This window comes from Triturus cristatus, chromosome 4_2 (assembly GCF_964204655.1).
Source record: "Triturus cristatus chromosome 4_2, aTriCri1.1, whole genome shotgun sequence".
Taxonomy (NCBI): Eukaryota; Metazoa; Chordata; class Amphibia; order Caudata; family Salamandridae; genus Triturus; species Triturus cristatus.
In genome coordinates this window covers 16,102,189-16,120,959 of record NC_140586.1, presented here as the reverse complement: position 1 = coordinate 16,120,959, position 18,771 = coordinate 16,102,189, and the positions used below count along the sequence as shown (strand labels likewise).

General features: G+C 48.0%; 1 protein-coding gene across 6 annotated transcripts in view; it reads right to left on the bottom strand.

Annotated features, from left to right (window-relative positions):
* Nucleotides 1-18,771, bottom strand: part of VDR (vitamin D receptor) — a 799,659-nt gene that overhangs the window by 21,636 nt on the left and 759,252 nt on the right. The gene's annotated exons all lie outside the window — the stretch shown is intronic.

Genomic DNA, 18,771 nt, shown 5'->3' with positions numbered 1-18,771 from the left:
TCCTGGGAGATCTACACATTAAAACAAAAGAGACAAGTGTTTCTCAGATATAGCTCCATAAGGCACACAAATAAATACCAGATCGCTTTGCTAGAATATTTACAAAGCAAATTAACAACGATTACAGTGGGTGAAAATGTTCATCAAACTTTGGAGGAGCTGGCAGTTCACTATCTCCTAATTTCAATTATACTAACCAGCGTAGACCTAGTTCATTGCAAAATTGTGTTCCAAAGCGGTTCAAATGTTGAGACAAAATGCTATTGTCTTTCACAGTCATACAAATTGGTAGAACTAATCAGCAACACAGAGGTTTGTGGCTATGTGAATTCTGAAGCAATGACTGCCTCTAAATGTAACAATGCACGTTTCATCCGAAAAAGGGTTAGGTTAAAGAGAAGAAACATGGGGATAAGAAACCTAGGCACAGACCCTTCTGCAGGTATAAGAATGCCAAATCGTAATCATTATTAGCAGTTCAGAAAGGAAAGAAGGGGAGTGGTTGTTGTTTAAGTTACCAAGACTCCGAAAAAAACTTACCAGTGAGTGGTTCAAGAACTGGTATATGGTACAGTGTACCCCATGAAAATTTGAAAAACCACAAACCCAGATGATAAGTCTGACTTAGGTTAAGGGTAAATGCCAGAAAGAAAAAAATCTGTACAAAGGAAATGAAAGCTTGGGACTGATCAATGGTGTGGGTGGCGAAGATATTATATTTGTTAATGTTCATCAATCACTGCGTTCTTAGATTCTGGTGCAGGTTAGTTGTTGGCCTTTAACACATGGAGCAATATAGTAGGAGTCTATTGTTTTGTTTATCAGCATAATAAACTGACTCAGTCCTGCATGTGGAAGATTCAAATTTACAAGGCATATGCTTAGGACCACTCAGCTGAAAACTAGTCTCAAGGGAAGACTCTAGGGGCTACATCAAACTGTGCATTTGCGATTTCTAAATTGTGATTTTTAAGAAATCACAATTTAGGAATCGCAAATGCTTATGCATGTAGGAATCGCAAAAAAATTAGCGATTCCTACACAGTCCTTATTTGCGATTCGCAAATAAGGAATTGCTTCCCATTCATTCCTATCGACTTAGAAGCCAATAGGAATCAATGGGAATTGCATGCGCAATTTGCGAGTACCAAATAGGTACTCGCAAATTGCACATGCAATTTCAAGGGTGCAAGGGTGCCAAAAGGACACCCTGATCAGAAAAATACAGTAGTAGACCAAGACTTTTGCAACCGGCTAGCAGACTCTTTTAAAGCCAAAGTCAAAACAGTCTTGGACTTATTTCTATCTACCTGAAGGGGATGGGAGGGCACTTAAATGCCCCCCCCTCCACCACGATAGAGGGTCCAAGTGATAAAGGTATGCCAGCAGCATCTAGCTCTTGTCTCTATGCTAGACAGTGCCCAATATAGTTTTAGAAGCCAGCACATCACCGAGTTGGCCCTGATTAATGTGTCTGAGGATATAAGAGAGGTCTTGGATAAGGGTGGGAAGACTGCCCTGATCCTTTTAGACCTCTCGGCGGCATTCGATACTGTGGATCATGATCTCCTGATGAACCAATTGTTTTCTGTAGGGATCAGGGGCAAGGCTTTGGCCCTTCTGAACTTCTTTCTCCGTAACATGGGGACCAACGAGTGGAGCTTGGCTATCATACATCGTCCTGGTTCACCTTTCCATGTGGGTGCCACAGGGCTCCTCGTTGAGCCCGACACTTTTCAATCTATACGTTGCCCCCCTCTGCTCTCTTATTAGGTATTTTAGTTTCAAGACAGTGTTGTATGCCGACGACACACAAATCATAGCATCTGTTTCAGGGGACTCAACGAACACTACTCGGAGATTTCAGGACTGCATGCACAAAGTCAGGCATTGGATGTCCCAAAAATGCTTAAGGCTGAACACGGGAAAAACCGAGGAACTCCTGTTTGGGCGAGATACCTCCTTTTGGCAACCCAACTGGTGGCCTCAGGAAATGGGAGAGATCCCTACTCTCACCTCCAAGGTGAAGGATCTAGGAGTCTATTTTGACACCAAGTTGTCCTTCGAGGGGCAAACGAACGCAATCACCTCTGCACGTTTTTACTTGATCAAAATGATCAGGAAAATTCTCCCCTACATCCCGTCAGAACTCCAGAAAACGTGGTTACAGTCTTGATCATGTCTAGAATAGATTATTGTAGTGGGCTGTTTCTAAATATAGTCACGTCTCCTCAGCAAAATGCAAGTTCTCCAAATCGCAGCAGCTCGCCTTCTACTCTACATCCCGAAACGTCAATTAGTATCCCATGCCCTTCCAATTTTACACTGGCTTCCAGGTAAATAAAAAAAGGATAGAATTCAAGGCCCTCTGTATCGCCTTTCAAGCACTACATGGTATGGGCCCTGAATATTTCGCAGACAAGTTCAAGTGGTATATTCCAGAGAGGAAGCTACGCTCTGCGACCTCTGCAAATCTGATAATCCCCAGGGCCAAGGGGGCCTACTGGAGGAGGGGGGAGGGGGAGAGAGGTTTTGTCTTGAGGACAGCCATATTGTGAAACTCCCTCCCACTGACACTAAAGACAGAAAACAATCTACTGGAATTTCGTAAACTTTTATAAAACTCACCTTTTTAGCAACTTGCCCTCACAGCATGTTAACTTTCCACTCTGGCTAGTATATTGGGGGAGCCGCCGCACCGCGCCTATAAATGTAATTTTCATTTAATTTCTGATGCACCTCTGAAATTGCAACGTTAACACATGTTGCACACACACATGCCCCAAGGACATGTATGTAGGAAACATAGAACTTCCAAAAATACACTTTTGTGCATTTTCCAAAATTCTCGCGAATTACCATTTGAATTGATGGTAATTTGCGTTTCTTAACTGTGAAATCGCAATTTTTTTTGGGTTGTTGCATTGCATTCAGGGAATCGCAATTTGCGATTCCCTAAATGCAAAGACCGCAATTTAAGTAATCGCAAATTTAGCGATTACTTAAAACGCAAAAATTGTGGTCGCACTGCAATTTACAATGATGCATGTGACCCTTAGAGTTCAAGACACACTTTAAAGTCAATCAAAAAAAATGGAGTAAGTTAATTTTTATAACATACCCCACCGATCCTTTTGTGGCATGTTTGAGCTCTCTTATATTATTGTACTATATTTGTATTTACCTAGCGTTAATACAGAACGACAGGGTGGAAAAGTACCCTGTCAGAAGGGTAGCATTCTAAATGAAGGGGGAGAGCTTGATTGGAAGAATGCTGTATTTGCTGTGGGTCAAGGAGTAAAGCATTTCGCGTTACATGTGAGTGACCAGAGTGGTGTTCTTATCGGGTTTTAGATCTCAGCTTTGAGTGGTTTGATTGAGTAATTACAAGTGAGAAACAAGCATCGATGTGGCAGGCAGCTGACAAAAGTGTGCACAGCTATTACTGAACATAGCAGGCATTGGCGACTGGAAGGATTTTCCATTCATCTGAAAGAACGACGTGATTGACAACCAAAGATACCAACCAGCACAAATTCGGTACTGAGCAAAAAAACAGTAAGGTAATAATTATATATCATAGACAGTTCTAGCAGTAGGGGCGAATGGGAGAAGGAAAGAAGCACTTGTCCATACAGCATCTACTGCAGGGGCATTAAATGGCAAGCCTCTGGACGGGCTGAAGCCCACAAAGTACATACACCTGGTCTTTTTTGAGACAGCAAATGCACGCCAGCTAGAGCAGAGCCCTAAAACTGTGGGCATTTGGGTGTACCATTAAATTCACGACATCCACATATTGCAAACGGTTGCAGGAGTCATGCTTATTTATTTTTTATTTATTTATTCATTTATGTGTTTTACAGAGTGCGAACTTGACCCGTTAGGGTATCAGAGCGCTTTACAGGGGAGCAAAGCAATATACAGACAGATTTAGAGTCGACCAGTTACAGCTCGAGTAGCAGTATAGTGCAGGAATATATAGGGTAAAGTGTAGCATGTATTTACAGTTTACGTAACCAATTACACAGAGCGAGAAACCATATTTACAGAGTACGTTTTCAATTATTCTGGCCAGGTCCCAAGTTTTCTTCTAACTACCGGAGAACCGGTAGTTAGAAGGGAGGTAGTGGGCCGCCATAGGTTGTGCCATAGAAGTAGTTGACGTAGTGTTAGACAAGACATTTGCCCATAAGGAAGGTTTTGGCATCCTTTTTGAAGCGAGTCAGTGAGGAAAGTCTTCTGATGTCTGGTGGGAGAGAGATCCATATTCTTGGAGCAGCCCCTGAGAAGGCCTGATTGTACGTTTTTTTTTCCCGAAAGCGTGCAGGTTGGAGCAGGAAATCTCTGGCGGATCTGGAGTTTCTGGTTCCTCCAGAGATCACGAGTTTCTGTGTCAGATATGCAGGGGAGTTAGAGTGTAAAGCTTCGTGCATGATGCATGCTAGTTTGAGCTGTATTCTTGCCACCAGGGGAAGCCAGTTGAGAGCGTTCAGGTGTGGGGAAATAGGATCGTATTTCCTTGTGCCGGTCAATAGTCTGGCGGCCGCGTTGAGGCAGGCTTTAAGAGGTGCCAGGGAGATCTTGGGTAAGCCCGAGAGGGTTGAGCAGCCGTATTCCAGTCTAGAGACGACAAGTGCTTGGACTGCCATTTTTAGGTCGGGAGAATCAAGGAAGGGTTTCAATTTCCTAAGGTAGCTCAGATGGAATCTGGCTGTTGTAGCCATAGAGTTTATGTGGTTGGTGTCAAGGGTAATTCCCAGGGATTTAGCCGAATTCACAATGGTCGGTGGGCAATTTAAGGCTGTAATAGCCTTAATCCATGATTGAATCTCTAAGTTGGCATTGGGAGGGGAGATCAGGAGAAATTCTGTTTTCAATGCGTTGAGTTTGAGTTGATTGGATGAGAGCCATTGGACGGTGAGTTTCAGGGCTTCGTTCAGGGAGAGAATCTCTTCGAGAGAAGAGGTTTTGATGTAGATCTGGGTGTCATCAGCGTACATATGATAGGAGATATTAGCTGCGCGCAATACTTCGGTAAGCGGTTCTAGGTAGAGGTTGAAAAGGGTGGGTGACAGGGTTGATCCTTGAGGGACTCCAACTGTGACCGGGGATGGTGATGAAAGGTTGCCATTAATCAGGCATCTCTGTGACCGGTTATAGAGGAAGGACCTAAACCAATCTAGAACAGTGCCATCTAATCCCATTCTGAGTTTGAGGCGTTCAAGTAATTTTTCATGGTTGACTGTGTCGAAGGCCGAGGATAGGTCCAGGAGGATTAGGAGACAAGTTTTGCCTTGGTCGAGGGCTTGGAGGGCATCATCCACGATGTGGAGCATGGTGGTTTTGGTGCTGTGCCCTGGTCTAACTCCGGATTGAAGGTCATCGAGGAGGTGGAAGTTGTTGATATGGTGACTTAGCTGCTGTTGCACACATTTCTCCAGCACTTTGGCTAAGAGGGGGATGTTGGAGATGGGTCTGAAGTTGTCTGGGGAGGATGGATCCAGCGATGGCTTTTTCAGGATGGGGAGGACTTGGCCGGCTTTTAGAGAGTCTGGCATCGTTCCCTGCTGGAGGGAGGCATTGATTATTGTAGTCCAGCTGGGAATAATGGATTGGGCGACGACCGCAAGGCCGTTGGCAGGGAGCGGGTCATTGAAGTGGTTGTTCGATTTTAAGGTAGAAAGGATTTTGAGATGGAGTCTTCATCATAGTCTTTGAAGACAGACTCAAGGGATACATCTGCTTCACCTCTTGCAGGGATGTAGTTTCTTCCTTCCAACCTCTTGCTCTCTGGATAAAAGCAGTGAGGTGGATAACTTTTTTAAATATTTCCCTGTACGCGCTTCTGCCCGACAACCTCAGGCGCCCAATCAAATCAAACCGGCTACAGAGACTCATGGACATGAGGTCTGAAAAGACTGCAGTTAGCCTCGAGGCCAATGTTGCTGGAGGCTCTGGGAGCTACCTACAGGGAGCAGTGAGACGTCCCACCTACTAACTTGATGTTCGGTTGTTATTGTTCGAGCAGGAGATCGAAAATCCCAGGAGGCTTTTCTAGCCGTGGAATAATGCATACAAAGCATTACAATTAAGTTGAAAAATATTGCCAAATTTCATTAAAGGGAGCAGGGTGCACTGCCCCTAGGTCTGTACTGATCATTGTCCAACTGATGGAGAGAGAGGATGTGACGTAACGCCCAGAGCTGCTGACCATCGAGCTGGGGAATCTCGGCGTCGGCTCAACATCCTGTGATTCTGGGCAAATCAATTGATCTCTCCGGGGCTACTAAGAAATGAATGTATCCTTGTGTAATGTAACTAGTGTTCATGTAAGCGCTCCAATCACTTCGGGTTGAGGGAGCGCTATAAAACAATTGCACAAAAAAAACCTAGAGGGAGACAGAGAGAGGATGCAATAACATACAGTGAAAGAACAGGGAGTGAGAAAGCAACATGGAGGGATTGTGAGAGGCAATGATAACTAAAGAAATACCTAGGTGGCATGAGTAGGAAACAAAGAACGGTGCAAGTAAAAACAGTAGGACTTGTGAAAAGCTTTCTTAAAGTAATACAATAGTGGTACCGAAACAATGTCTTAAACAGCCCCTGCGCATGGTTAGCAGCAATTGGTCGGTGCTCTAGGCGAGGGCTAAAGACGGGAAGAGACATGACGCATGAATGCCATGGGCAAATGGGGAGAATGAATAATGGAGTGCCGAGGGAGCCAGCACATGAAAAGCCTATGGGTGGGCTGATGCACACAAGGTACATACAACGGGTCTCTGTTCGAGACAACGCAAATGCGCCTTATAGAGTCGAGACCTAATAAGGCGCAAATAGGACATATCTATTGATGGGTGCTGGCTTTCTAGATTTTTGTGAATTTATCATGTAGAGGAGTGTCTGTATCACTGTAAATAAAAATTAGCAAGGGGTAGGGGAATTATGGTATGGAAGCCACTGTCTACCTGTGAGGATGCAATGACTGCTTGAGTAAACCGAACTGCCAAGCCAGGTTTTCCCTGGACCGGAAACAAGCCTCCCGGGACCGGTTTTGGGGTAACACCCCTCATCAGTCAGGTTAGCTTTAATTCAGTGGCAAATTGAGCTAGGGACCCACGTTTGGGCAACTCTGCCAAATGCGTCCTGTCAGCTATATGACGCCAATCTCTACTTCTCAAGGTAGACCCAAAGTTGGGAGACCTGGCGTCCTCTGAAGTGAGGGCAATGGCCCAAGGCGGTCTCTTCGGTGACCCCTTCATTAAAGAGTTGGGGAAGTTTGTCATGATGTTCTTGTCCCTAGATAAGGCACAAACTTCCATCAAGATAATTTTCAACCCTCGGGTTTTCCAGGGGGCTTATTAGCCAGCCGCATCTCCTCTCAACTTCCTCAGCCAGCCGCTTCTTCTCTCCAGGGGACAAGGCTCCAAACAGTGGCAAGACCAATCTCATTTCACCCCATTCTACCCCACCAGAAGTCAGCAGTTCTGTGGCAGGGTGGCTTCAGAGGACAAGCCTCCCACTCCTCCACTAATGGTGAGTGTACACCCTTCTTCGCATCTAGGGGGCCGGCAGGTGAATTCTTTCCATGCTTGGGCATCCCTCATGACAGATGCGTGGGTCTGGCAGACATTCGGGGGGGTTCCAGATTGAGTTTTATTTGCCTCCACACCAGGAACTGCCACCCCGCCTAATAAATTTTTCTCTGCAGGCTGTCAATCTTAAGGACAAGGGGGTAGAGGCTCTGTTAGACAAAGGGGCCTTTGCTTGTTCTTGCCCCACCTCAATGTTTTCAAAAGCAATCTCTTCTTGGTCCACAAGCAAGACGGTGGTCAGCGACTGGTAATCAACCTCAGCGAGTTTAATGAGTGGCTGGTGTACCGCCACTTCAAAATAGAGTGTAATCTAATGTGGGATGTTTTACAGTCGTTCGATTGGATGGTGTGTCTGGACCCGAAAGGCACTCGTCTGACCATACCAATGTTTTCTCCCCATCGGCGGTTCCTCCAGTTCATCTGGCATTACCAGACGTTCAAATTCACGACTCTCCTGTTCGGGCCGCCCTCAGCCCAGTGGTGTTTCACGAAGGTCTTCAAACCGGTTTTGGAACACCTGCGAGAGGAGGGAATGAGGATCATCATCTACTTAGACCACATGCTCCTTCTGGGTCAGTGCCTCAGAAAATCTCTTCTATTGCATACAGCAGTACACCTCCTGGATGGTTTGGGGTTTGAATTAGAGAAAGAGTCTCTTCTAAACCTTTCCCAGATAACAAACTTGCTAGGGTTTGTGACAGATTCCAGAGTGGCCACTCAGAGCCTAACTTCCCGGAACGTGGAAAAGATCAGGCACATGTTGCAGAGACCCCCCTCCAGGCAACACACATCCCTCGGGAAATTGCTTGCCTGGTGGGTTTACTGTCATCATCCATCCAGGCGAACTTCCCAGGACCCCTGGACTACCGAGCGTTGCAGTGTCTCAAAGAACACCACTTAAGAAGGGGCCAACATACTCTTAGCTGGTGCCCTTGTCGGACGAGGCAAGGGAGGAAATACGAAGGTGGCTTTCCCACATGGAAGCCTGGAACGGGAAAGCAATTTTTGGCTCCAACCCAGATCTGGTCATAGAATCAGACACTACCAGGTGAGGCTGGGGCACACACAGTGGGGAACTCTCTACAGGAGGAAGCTGATATCACCAAGAATAGAGGTTACATATCAATTGTATACAGCTCCTCGTTGTGTCATTTGCAGTCCATTGTTGGACCAAGGACAGAATTCAATCCTGTGTCCTCCCCAAGATGGACAACGAATCAGCAGTGCATTACATCAAACATCTAGCATGGACCAAATCATGCATCAGTCACAGCTGAGTATCTCCTCAGTAAAGTAAATCAGGTGGTGGATTGGCACTGCCGCCATCTCCTCAATTCAAGTTTGTAAAAGTTGGATATGGGGGTCTTCGCAATGATCCCAGGTAAGTGGGGACCATTTGCAATGGCCCTGTTTGCCTCATGCCTGGACCATCAGATGGTCAGACTCTTCATCTGGAGGCCAGACCCACAGGCGGTGGCAATGGAAACATTCTTTGAAGATTGGATCCAGGAGAGAGGTTATGAATTTCCCCCATTCTCAATGATTACGAGGATTTCAGCCCAGGGACGGAGACAGCAAGCTAAGGCGGTCCTGGTAATGCCCTCTTGAAGGTTTGGTCTCTGTAGGAGAGTAGGATCTGCACTTATGTTGCCCCCACTTTTTTTCTGATGTTAACACTGGTTTCTGGCTATAGTCAGGCTGGGTCCCTGCTAATCAGGGCCCCAGTCTCTCTGTTCTCTCTAAACGACTTGAAGTGCATATTAGATGCACTAGTGATTGATTACTGTGGTGCCTTATGAGCCCCTAGTATATGGTACCTTAGGTACCAAGGGCATAGGTAGTTCACAGGCCTACCAGTTGCTGAAGCATGTATTATGCCACGCCTGGGAAGCAGACTAAATCGGACACCTCAGGCCTGCTACTGCAGCCTGGGTGAGGTAGTGTTAGCACTCCTCACAGAGGTATAGGTTCCTATATCTCACCATACACACACATATAAACCTATCAGTCACCCCTACAGCAGGCCCTATCAATCCTGAGGGCAGGGTGCTTGGTTTACATTTTAAGGGGGTGCCTCTGCCTAAGCAGGGCCCCTCTGCAGCTGGCAGGGTCTATTCCCTGTGGCTGTTTGTGGATGCGGTTAAACCATATACTCTTAAGTGCATTATAACCTCCCGGTTAATGCTACCTTTGGAATGACTGCATCAAAACACGTCGTGTTTGGTGTCAAACAACTTGGAATCATACCCCCACACCAGTAACTGGTGTGGGAGTATGATCCCAACCTTCTAGAGGGGACGACATGTACCCACTGTGGAAACACGGTAGAAATCTGAAAGAGCCCTGGCATCACAAAATAGATGCCACCAGCACAGACACTGGGCTGCCCTCCTGCTGCTGACTGAAATTCGCAGTGGAGGAGGCCCAACAATAGGCATCCTGTCACACGGAGGTGTCACCACCTTCCAGACAGGATTTAGTGTATTGGAGCTGGGTGGGTGCACTCCTAGAGTGCTTTGAAGTCCTGCACTGGGGGAGCAGTAGGCTCCTATGTGCATATGCCAGCTTAAACCGGTCCAGGGGCTACCAGCCCCTGCTCTAGCATGAAACCGGACAAAGGGAAGTGGGTGTAACCACCCACCCCCCTGACCCTCCTAGAGGAGTGGTCATAGAGCTAGTCCCTCCCTTTCTTTTACTATAAGATAGGTACACCTTGTCATTGCAAGTTAGATAACCCTGGACGACGCTTTACAAGAAGAATCCTGGTCCTTCGACGTTCCACTACCTTTGGAAGATGGAAGAATCTCCCTTGGAGTCAAGGAGTGACTCCCCTGCTTGGCAGGCACCAAAACTTGAATCAACGGTTGCAAACTTTCCCGCTCCCGCCGGAGTCCGAAGTCCCTGCAGCCCTGGAAGTGGATTTCCTGACTTCTCGACGGCCATTGTGAGTCCCCAGCAGAGCTGAGGCGAGTGGACCCCACGAGTGACGAGGAACCGCAATACCTGGGAACCGTGCACTATTGTCAAGTGCAACCCCTTCATGACGTTCTACGAACTTGTGCTTTGGACCACTTGTGGCCCAAGCCTCCAGCAGGTTTTGCAGCGAAAATCAGAGGCCTACCACGTCCTGAGTGACCGTGGGCTCCTGTGAAGCATTTCCTCAAGAGGCGTCTTTGCGATCCCTTGCCCGTTGGCTTGTGGGTCCCCTGAAGACTTTATCGACTCAAAGGGCTCCCCTGGTTGCTCCAGGCCTGCCCTCACTTACCCTTGCTGGGTGAGTCCCTCAGACCTGGCTGGTCTGCACCATTGACTAACTTCACTTTCCGCGAGACTTGCTGTTGCCAAGGCTTGTTGGCTCCTATCCGGTTGCCGACACCGCAGTCAGCTGCAGATGTCGTGGGACACTCCGAATCCAGCCGCTGGTCATCGTCGATCTCTCCTGGACCTCGTGAGCGAAGAGTCAAAACACCCTTGATCACCTGAAATCACCCGACTTCCGTGGGCATCCATCTTCCTGGCCCCGGGTCACTGGCAAGTGACTGTGAACACTGTCCCTTCAATTTTCAGGTCATCTGCATCTTGAATCCAGCCTTGGATTCCACCAGACACTTCTTCAGTATTCGCAAGCAGCAAATCTTCTTTGGTCTCCACAGAAAACAGCGACGCGACCCGACACTAAAAGACACCTATGCACCCGGCTTCCCTGGGTGAGGTAACTCGTGCACTCTGGTGCCCTAGTGTGTGTTGGCCCTCGAATTACTTACCTTGTAACGGGCTTGCTTGTAGACTTCCTCGAAGTACCCTAAAACTTTAAAAATCCAACTGCGACTTGCTCCATTGTAATCAATAGGGAACCCGCGGCTGTGTTCTCACACTGCATGCGTCTCCCGTGGGTCTGTTACTCACCTGCTTTTACTGCATTAGTGAAGCCCCAGTGATTCTACAGGCCCTAGGCCTTACCATTCTGCAAGTCGACTTTCCAAAACCTCTTTTTTAGTATATGGTCTGGTACGCCCCTAGGGCCCCAGCCATATTTGTGCTCAACTTATTGTGAAACATTGATATTTGAATGTGTTCCTGGCTTCTAATCTCAAAGAGATTAGTAGAGTGTGTCTAGAAATAAATACATATATATTTGATATATATACCTGTGTGGTGTCCTTTCATTTGGTAATTCAAGAGATTATAAGGTAAAACAAGCTGCTTTACATTCCTCTGAGACTTAGCCTGAAGGCTGCTCTCCACAGCTACCACTAGGATAGCTTTCTTTAAAAGGTTGTCTTAAACCTATCTGCCATAAGAGTCGAATTGGACTGGTGCAAGGTGGCCACTATAACTAGTGACCAGCATATGCCAGGCCAACTTCTCACAGTCTCCAGTTCTGATGGAACTTTCTTGGGATTCTCCAACCCTTCTCCCCCTATTTCACACTTTCCTCCTGAATCGGACCAAGCACTGCACCGTTTCGTGAAAGAGGTCTCCTTACGCCTGATGGTTTGGATGATTAAAGAGGAACACTGAAAACCCGGGACTTTTGAGACAGGCTGAGATCCTCCTATCCCAAGCCTCGGGCAGACAGCACAGTTAAGCGGTATAGGTGAGCCTGGACGAGATGGATGGGTTGGTGTCTGCGATGGTGCTTTGATCCTGTGGTTAAAGATGTAGTCCTGATATTAGACTTTTTGTCTGAATTGGCTTCCAATGGTCTGGCTTCCCATTCCATTAATTCCTTTCATTCAGCTTTATCTGTTGGTCATGCCCGTTTGATGGGTCCCCGGTGTTTGCCTCTCCCTGCTGCTGGACCCTGGCTATTCGGCTCTTTGGGATGTTACTCAAACTCTTAACCGTTTCCTCTCATGGCAGCCCAATAGATTTATGTCTAGGAAGGAGCTTTCAGTCAAACTGGCCATGTTGTTGTGCTTGCTGTCACGTATAAGGGTCTCGGTTGTAAGAGTCCTTGATATTACAGGTATAGTATTTTCCCCGGAAGGGGTCTCCTTCACACTCAGCAGATGGACTAAGTCCAATTCTAGAATTATCTCTTATCCGGTGTTTGCAGATTTTCCCAAGCTGTGTCTGGTACAGTGCTTGGAGGTCTATAAGGAGATAACCAAAGAACTCTGGCCGCTGGGCGAACAGCAACTACTCATTGCGTTGTGGAATCTGGAAATAGCGGTTTCTTCATCCACAATCGCTTCTTGGGTCATGCAGGTAGCAGGTATAAATGTTGAGTTGTTTGGAGCACAATCAGAGAGAGGGGCAATGGACTTAAAAACATTCAGCCAGGGCATTCATTTGGAGGACATTATGAATGCAGAAACTGGTCTTCAGATTCCACATTTAAGAGGTTCTACTTTAAGCCGGTGGTGGATGTGACTCATTTGGTAGTGAGCAAGCTTTAAACTAAGAAAGGACTCACCCTCCCCCCCCACCCCGAGTCTGTATAGAGTGGATTCCTGCTCCACGATCACTGGTGGGAACGCGATCGTGGAGCAGGAATTACACCCACTAGACACCCAGGCTTTGTTTTTTCAGCATTCCTGGGAAGCGGCACCTTAGGCAAGGGTCACTACCCAGGGGGCATGTTTGGCCGTGTTTCGCCCCCATTCCCTCCCCAGGGGCTGATTTGGCATTTTTTTAGGACAATCAGCCCCTCGGTGGATCAATGCCCACTAGAAGCCAGAGAATGTTTTTTTTATAATGATTACAGGAAGAGGCCCTCTGGTAAAGGGTCGCTCCCCTTGGGGAAGAGTTTCTTTTTATGAATTCCACCCCCCCATCCAGAGGGCAGATGCGCCATTTTTAGGGCGATCTGCCATCTGGGGGCGTGGAAGCCCACTAGACATCAGGGATTGTAGTTTCTTATATGTCGGGGAGTAGCCCCTTGGGCAAGGTTACTTCTCTGTATTTGTGGAAATGTTTCAGCAATGTTCTGCCCTTTCTGGGGCCACTAGACAAGGGATTCTTTTTAGTTATATGTTGGGGAGCAGCTCCCCTTTATAGGGCAATTTTTTGGCCATTTACTGCTTCACCTCCCCAGGAGCAGATCAGCCATATTTGTAGGCCCAATCTGCCCTCAATTGGGGCGGAAAGCCACTAGTCACAATGTATTTTATTTATTTATAAGTCATCGAGAGACCCCTTTGACAAGCGTCTCTCCCCTGATTTTTGAGGCATGTATTTTGGCAGTTTCTGCTCCCTTGGGGAAAGATCTGCCATATTTTTAGGCCTATCTGCCCCAGTTGGGGGCAGAAAACCACTAGCCACCAGGGAAAGTTTCTGTGTGTCAACTTGAGTTCGGCTGACGGTCTGCGTGTACTTGGTGTGTGTGGGATATTGCTTGGCTGGCAGTGTGTGTAGACTGGCACTTGGCTGGAAGTGTGCATGGACTGCTGCTTGGCTGGTGGTGTGTGTGGACCGGCGCTGGGCTGGTGGTGTGTGTGGACTGGTGCTTGGCTGGAGGTGTGCGTGGACTGGTGCTTGGCTGGTTGTGTGTGTGTGTGTATGTGTGTGTGTGTGTGGACTAGCACTGGGCTGGCTGTGTGTACACACTGGTGTTTGGCTGATGGCATGGTTGAAGTGGAGATTTAACTGGCTGTGTCGACTGGCTGCTTGGAGATGTGTGTGGCTGGCATTTAGGTGGTAATGGGCAAACAAGGTTTTATAATGTTAACTGTTTTATTTCTTGGTATCATTTGTGATTGTAATGGTTTATTTCTCCTTTTTATTCTAGTGCAAAGCTTTCAGTTTCCTGTTCTGCAGTCTCCTGCTTTCGGTTACAATACTAGTAGACTTGCAGTTTGTGTAGTTGCATGTGTTTGTTAAGAAAACGTTTTTGTACTGTTGAGTCTAAATGAGTAGAATTACTCTGTATAAATGTGATTTTTGTAAATGCTGTAATAATAGCAGCATATTTAGCTTCTGCTTTTCTGTATATGAAATTCTCCTTGGATTTGTTCACAATGTGTATTGTTTCTAGGTCAATATCGTTGGTACTTGCTGTGTCTGTGCATTGTAGGTGCTGGTAAGTCTAGCTGTCTCTGGAAAGTGAGCGGAATCTAACAGAAGAGCCGTTTGAGGTTCGTGCACCCACCAGTTTCTACGGCAATTGGCTAGGGTGGGACTCTGTCACCCAGCATTCTTTACTAGGCGCAGGAAGGCGGAGCCAGCCCTTCCGGCACCACAAAGACATGCTGTACTCATACAGTGCAGGATCTAACAGAAGGGCTGTTTGAGGCCTGTGCACCTACCAGTTCCTGCTGCAATCGGCTGGGGTGGGACTCTGTCCCCCAGCATTCTTCATTCGGAGTAGGGAGGCGGAGCCAGCCCTCCCGGTACCAGAAAGGCGTCGCTGCACTCCCGCAGCACGGGATGCGCGAGCGCGCCCAGGCAAAGCCCGGGCTAAGGGCAGGCCTGTCCGCGCCTGTCTGCACCTGGCAGAGGCTGGGCTACCCCTCTTTTATCCATCATGTGGAAGATACCATGAGTAAGCGCGAACTACCGCGCAACTCCGACACGGAAAAGGTGAAAGGTCCTCGAAACTGTGCCTCCATTATATCGTATCTAACAGCCGTGGGAGCCCTGACAGAGGAGATTCAAAACGTAGAGGAAAAGCCAGGACTGCGGGTTGAAAGACAGTATCAAATATGTTATCCACTGAGCCCCGAGTAAATGTATACCTGGGCAGGGCAGCTGGTCAAGATAATGAGTAGGGTGCTCTCATACAAAGTATTACTCCACCAAGAACACTGGGACCTTCATCAGTAGAAGGGGCAACCTGGGAGCGGACACAGCTTGTCCTTTAAGAATAGCCCCGCTAAAAAAAGGAAGAAAGGGGGCTTAAAATCTTGTTCTGTCACAGTCAAATCATTATCATGGCAGGATTTGGAAAAGCCCTTTGACTGCGATCACCTGCGGCATCCATCTGTGAAAACAGTTGTGGGTGACCTTATCAAGTCGCGTTTAGAACTCCTACTTGCAAAGCTCCATAAGAACTTAGTAAAATTTGTTGAGACTACTGTAGAAGGGCTAGTGCAGAAAATGTCCCAAATAAAGTCTCTTTCTGGTGGACTGGAATACAGGTGTGTAGACAATAACACTCATGCTGCAAATCTGTTAAATACCAGACAGAAGCCAGCATTCCTATGTATCTAACCCTGAGAAGGCGAAGTTTAAAAAGGAAATTAACCTCAGGATGGCAGAAACAAATCCAATTCACTTGGGAATCATCCTCCCTCTCAGCCAGAGAACCCATCTCATTTAGTGTGCAGTAAAACATCAATAAACAGGGTCGGTAGTAGATGCAGATTACACCTACCCCCTGAGGCTACTCCTTTGGTAGTGGTATTAACAGGGGTACCCCTGCTAAAAGATGAAACAACTGAATCTACCTCAGAGCTCATCCGTATAACAAAATTTGGGTGTAAAAACTTGTCAGATAGTGGGGTACAGGCACCCTCCCATATTATCATGGCTAGACGGGTGGGATGGGTAGGCTGGAGAACTAAACCAGGAGAGGGTGACTGCATTATTACTAACTTTGGCCAGGCTGGTATAGCAGAGAGCTTGTTTCATGGAGGGATTAATCGGGGCCCAGGGGATATCAGAGTACTGCCCCTTGGCTTTTTCTATCCAACTATAGATGTAACCCAGGGAGTAGACCCAAGAGATTTACGCAGACCAGTTTTTGCACAAGTTGGGGGGCTGTCTTATAACAGATTTAAAAAATGGATGGTCTCCCTCTTGCGTTAGATCTTCCACATACCCCTTGTAGGACCTGGGGTCTCCAGGCCCTATGGGGCGGTAACGTGACACGAGTGGTCGGGCCACCAAAGGTCTGTGTGTAAAGCAACCATACAACACGCACCTCACATGGGACGCGGAACACACACAATAAGTGACGCCACACTGGAGGAGTTATGTAAATACTCAAGTTTATCCAGATCACGTTAGATGCAGTTCATGAGGTAGCAGTACATTTCATAATCTGATAACACAATTCCTAGCGATATACATGTCAGTCAGGAACTATAACAGTTGGTCATACCCTAAATGCAATTCATGAAATATCAGTACTGCCTGAGATACAATTACCATTCACGTATATGTACTCGCGCGCTTCACTTTCCTGTAGCGCCTTAGGGGGGTGATTATAGCGCTAGGCGCGCTAATCGGTGACGACCTCAGAACGGGGCATCTAGCACAGAGAGCTACTCGTAGTCAAGGACATTTAGCACTTCAATATGGAACATGAATAACAGAACGCTACTCGTAATCAATAGCACGTAGCACTTCAATATGGAACATGAATAACAGAGCGCTACTCGTAATCAATAGCACGCAGCACTTCAATATGGACCATGAATAACCGAGCGCTACTCCTAATCACTAGCACGTAGCACTTCAATCTGGACCATGAACAACAGAGCGCTACTCGTAATCAATAGCACGTAGCACTTCAATATGGTACATGAATAACAGAGCACGACTCGTGAGCAATGACATTCAGCATTTCACTACGGAGCATAGATAACATAGCGCTACTCGTGAGTACGGGTGTTTAGCACTTCAGGTCGGAACAGGGCTATCAGAGCGCTACTCGTACTCCGGGGCAGTCAATGCTTCACACGGGGGCTGTCCGCAGGGAGCGCACGGGACTTGCGGAGCGAGTCTCCCAGCTCTGGTGCAGTTCGTAGGGCACCACGCTTCAGTACTGTTCAAGGGGGCACAAGGAAAGGATCCCTCGGCGGGGTCTCTCCGTCGCGATGACAGGGGGGGAACTCCCACGGAGAGGGGACCCGGGCTGAGGGTGCGGTGTGGCTCCCAACCAGTAGGGGGCGCACCAGGGACAATCCCAGCCTCCGGGCTTACCTCGATCTCGGCGTCGGAAGGCGTCCGCTCCAGCGACGATGGGGAAACTCAGCCCAGGCCTCGCGCACCTTCTCACACAGCTGCGACGGCAGCGGCGGGGCCCCGGGCTTATCACGGGCCTCGCGACTCTGCATGGCACTTCTTCCGGCCTCCGGGCCGCGGCGGTGAGCGCGCTGGCCTCCACGTCACAGGGGGGTGCTCAAGTTAAGGATGGGGGTTCCGCGCTCAGCGGAGCACGCTGCCGGGGGTCCCAGGTCAGGGAGCGCAGGGGTCTTCAATCTGCTCTGCATACGGCTTCAGGGGTCAGTCTGGACACGCAGTTTCAGCGCTTGGCATATAAGTTTTAGAGTTCAATCTGGACACGCAGTCTCAGTGCTTGACATTTGAGTTTAGAGTTCAATCTGGACACGCAGTCTCAGTGCTTGGCATATAAGTCTCTGTTCTCAGATGTTAGGTGAAGTCTTGTTGGCGCAGATGTATCTGGCGCCCTTAAAGGGGTTCTGTTACAGGGGGGTAGGGATGGAGAAGGCGACTAGGTCCTTCCTAGTCAGGCTGGGCAGAGGTTCTCTGGGTCCTCCTACTGCTGGGCAAGATCAGTGGGTTTCACAGGGTCTCTCACTCACTTAAGAGGCAGCACCTAAATCCTGTCACTCTCAGAGGCATAAGTCCCTGGCTAGGCCCTACCGCCTACACTCCTGGTGGATTCTTCCAGCTCTGTTTCACCCCACTGGCCAACTCAACACAAAAAGTTCCCTCCCTCACTTAAGCAGCCCTAGGTCAGGTGACCTCTGGCCAAGGCGGCAAAAGAAAAACCACACCTCCCTTCTAGAAGGTTCCAGCACATTCCAGGAGCTTCCCCACTCTACCTATGGGACAAAAAGGCGGGCTGGAGTCGCAACATTGTTGTGGGGTTCCAGCCAGCTCCTGGCAGCTAGGGTGCTACTATGAAAGACCACTCTGCAGTAGCAGGGGCCTGTGGCAGCCATCTTGGGAGAAGGGAGCACCTGCACCTTAACACTGATTGGAAATGAAAAGGCGCCCGGAGACCTAGTCCAACATAAAAATGAGGGTGGAAAAAATGAGGCACGATCAAAAATAGACGGGGAGACCACCCTAGGGCTGACAGGTCCAACACCCCTGAAGACCAGCGGAGGCTTGTGTGGGGGAGGGGTACTTGAAAACATTATAGAAACATCAAACAGATTCTCCCCACTGAGTCAGCTGGATATTAACGACTGACTCGTATCGGTTTTGTTTCAGATCTGATTGGTATGGCTCCACGTTCGGGGTGGATTTTGATCTG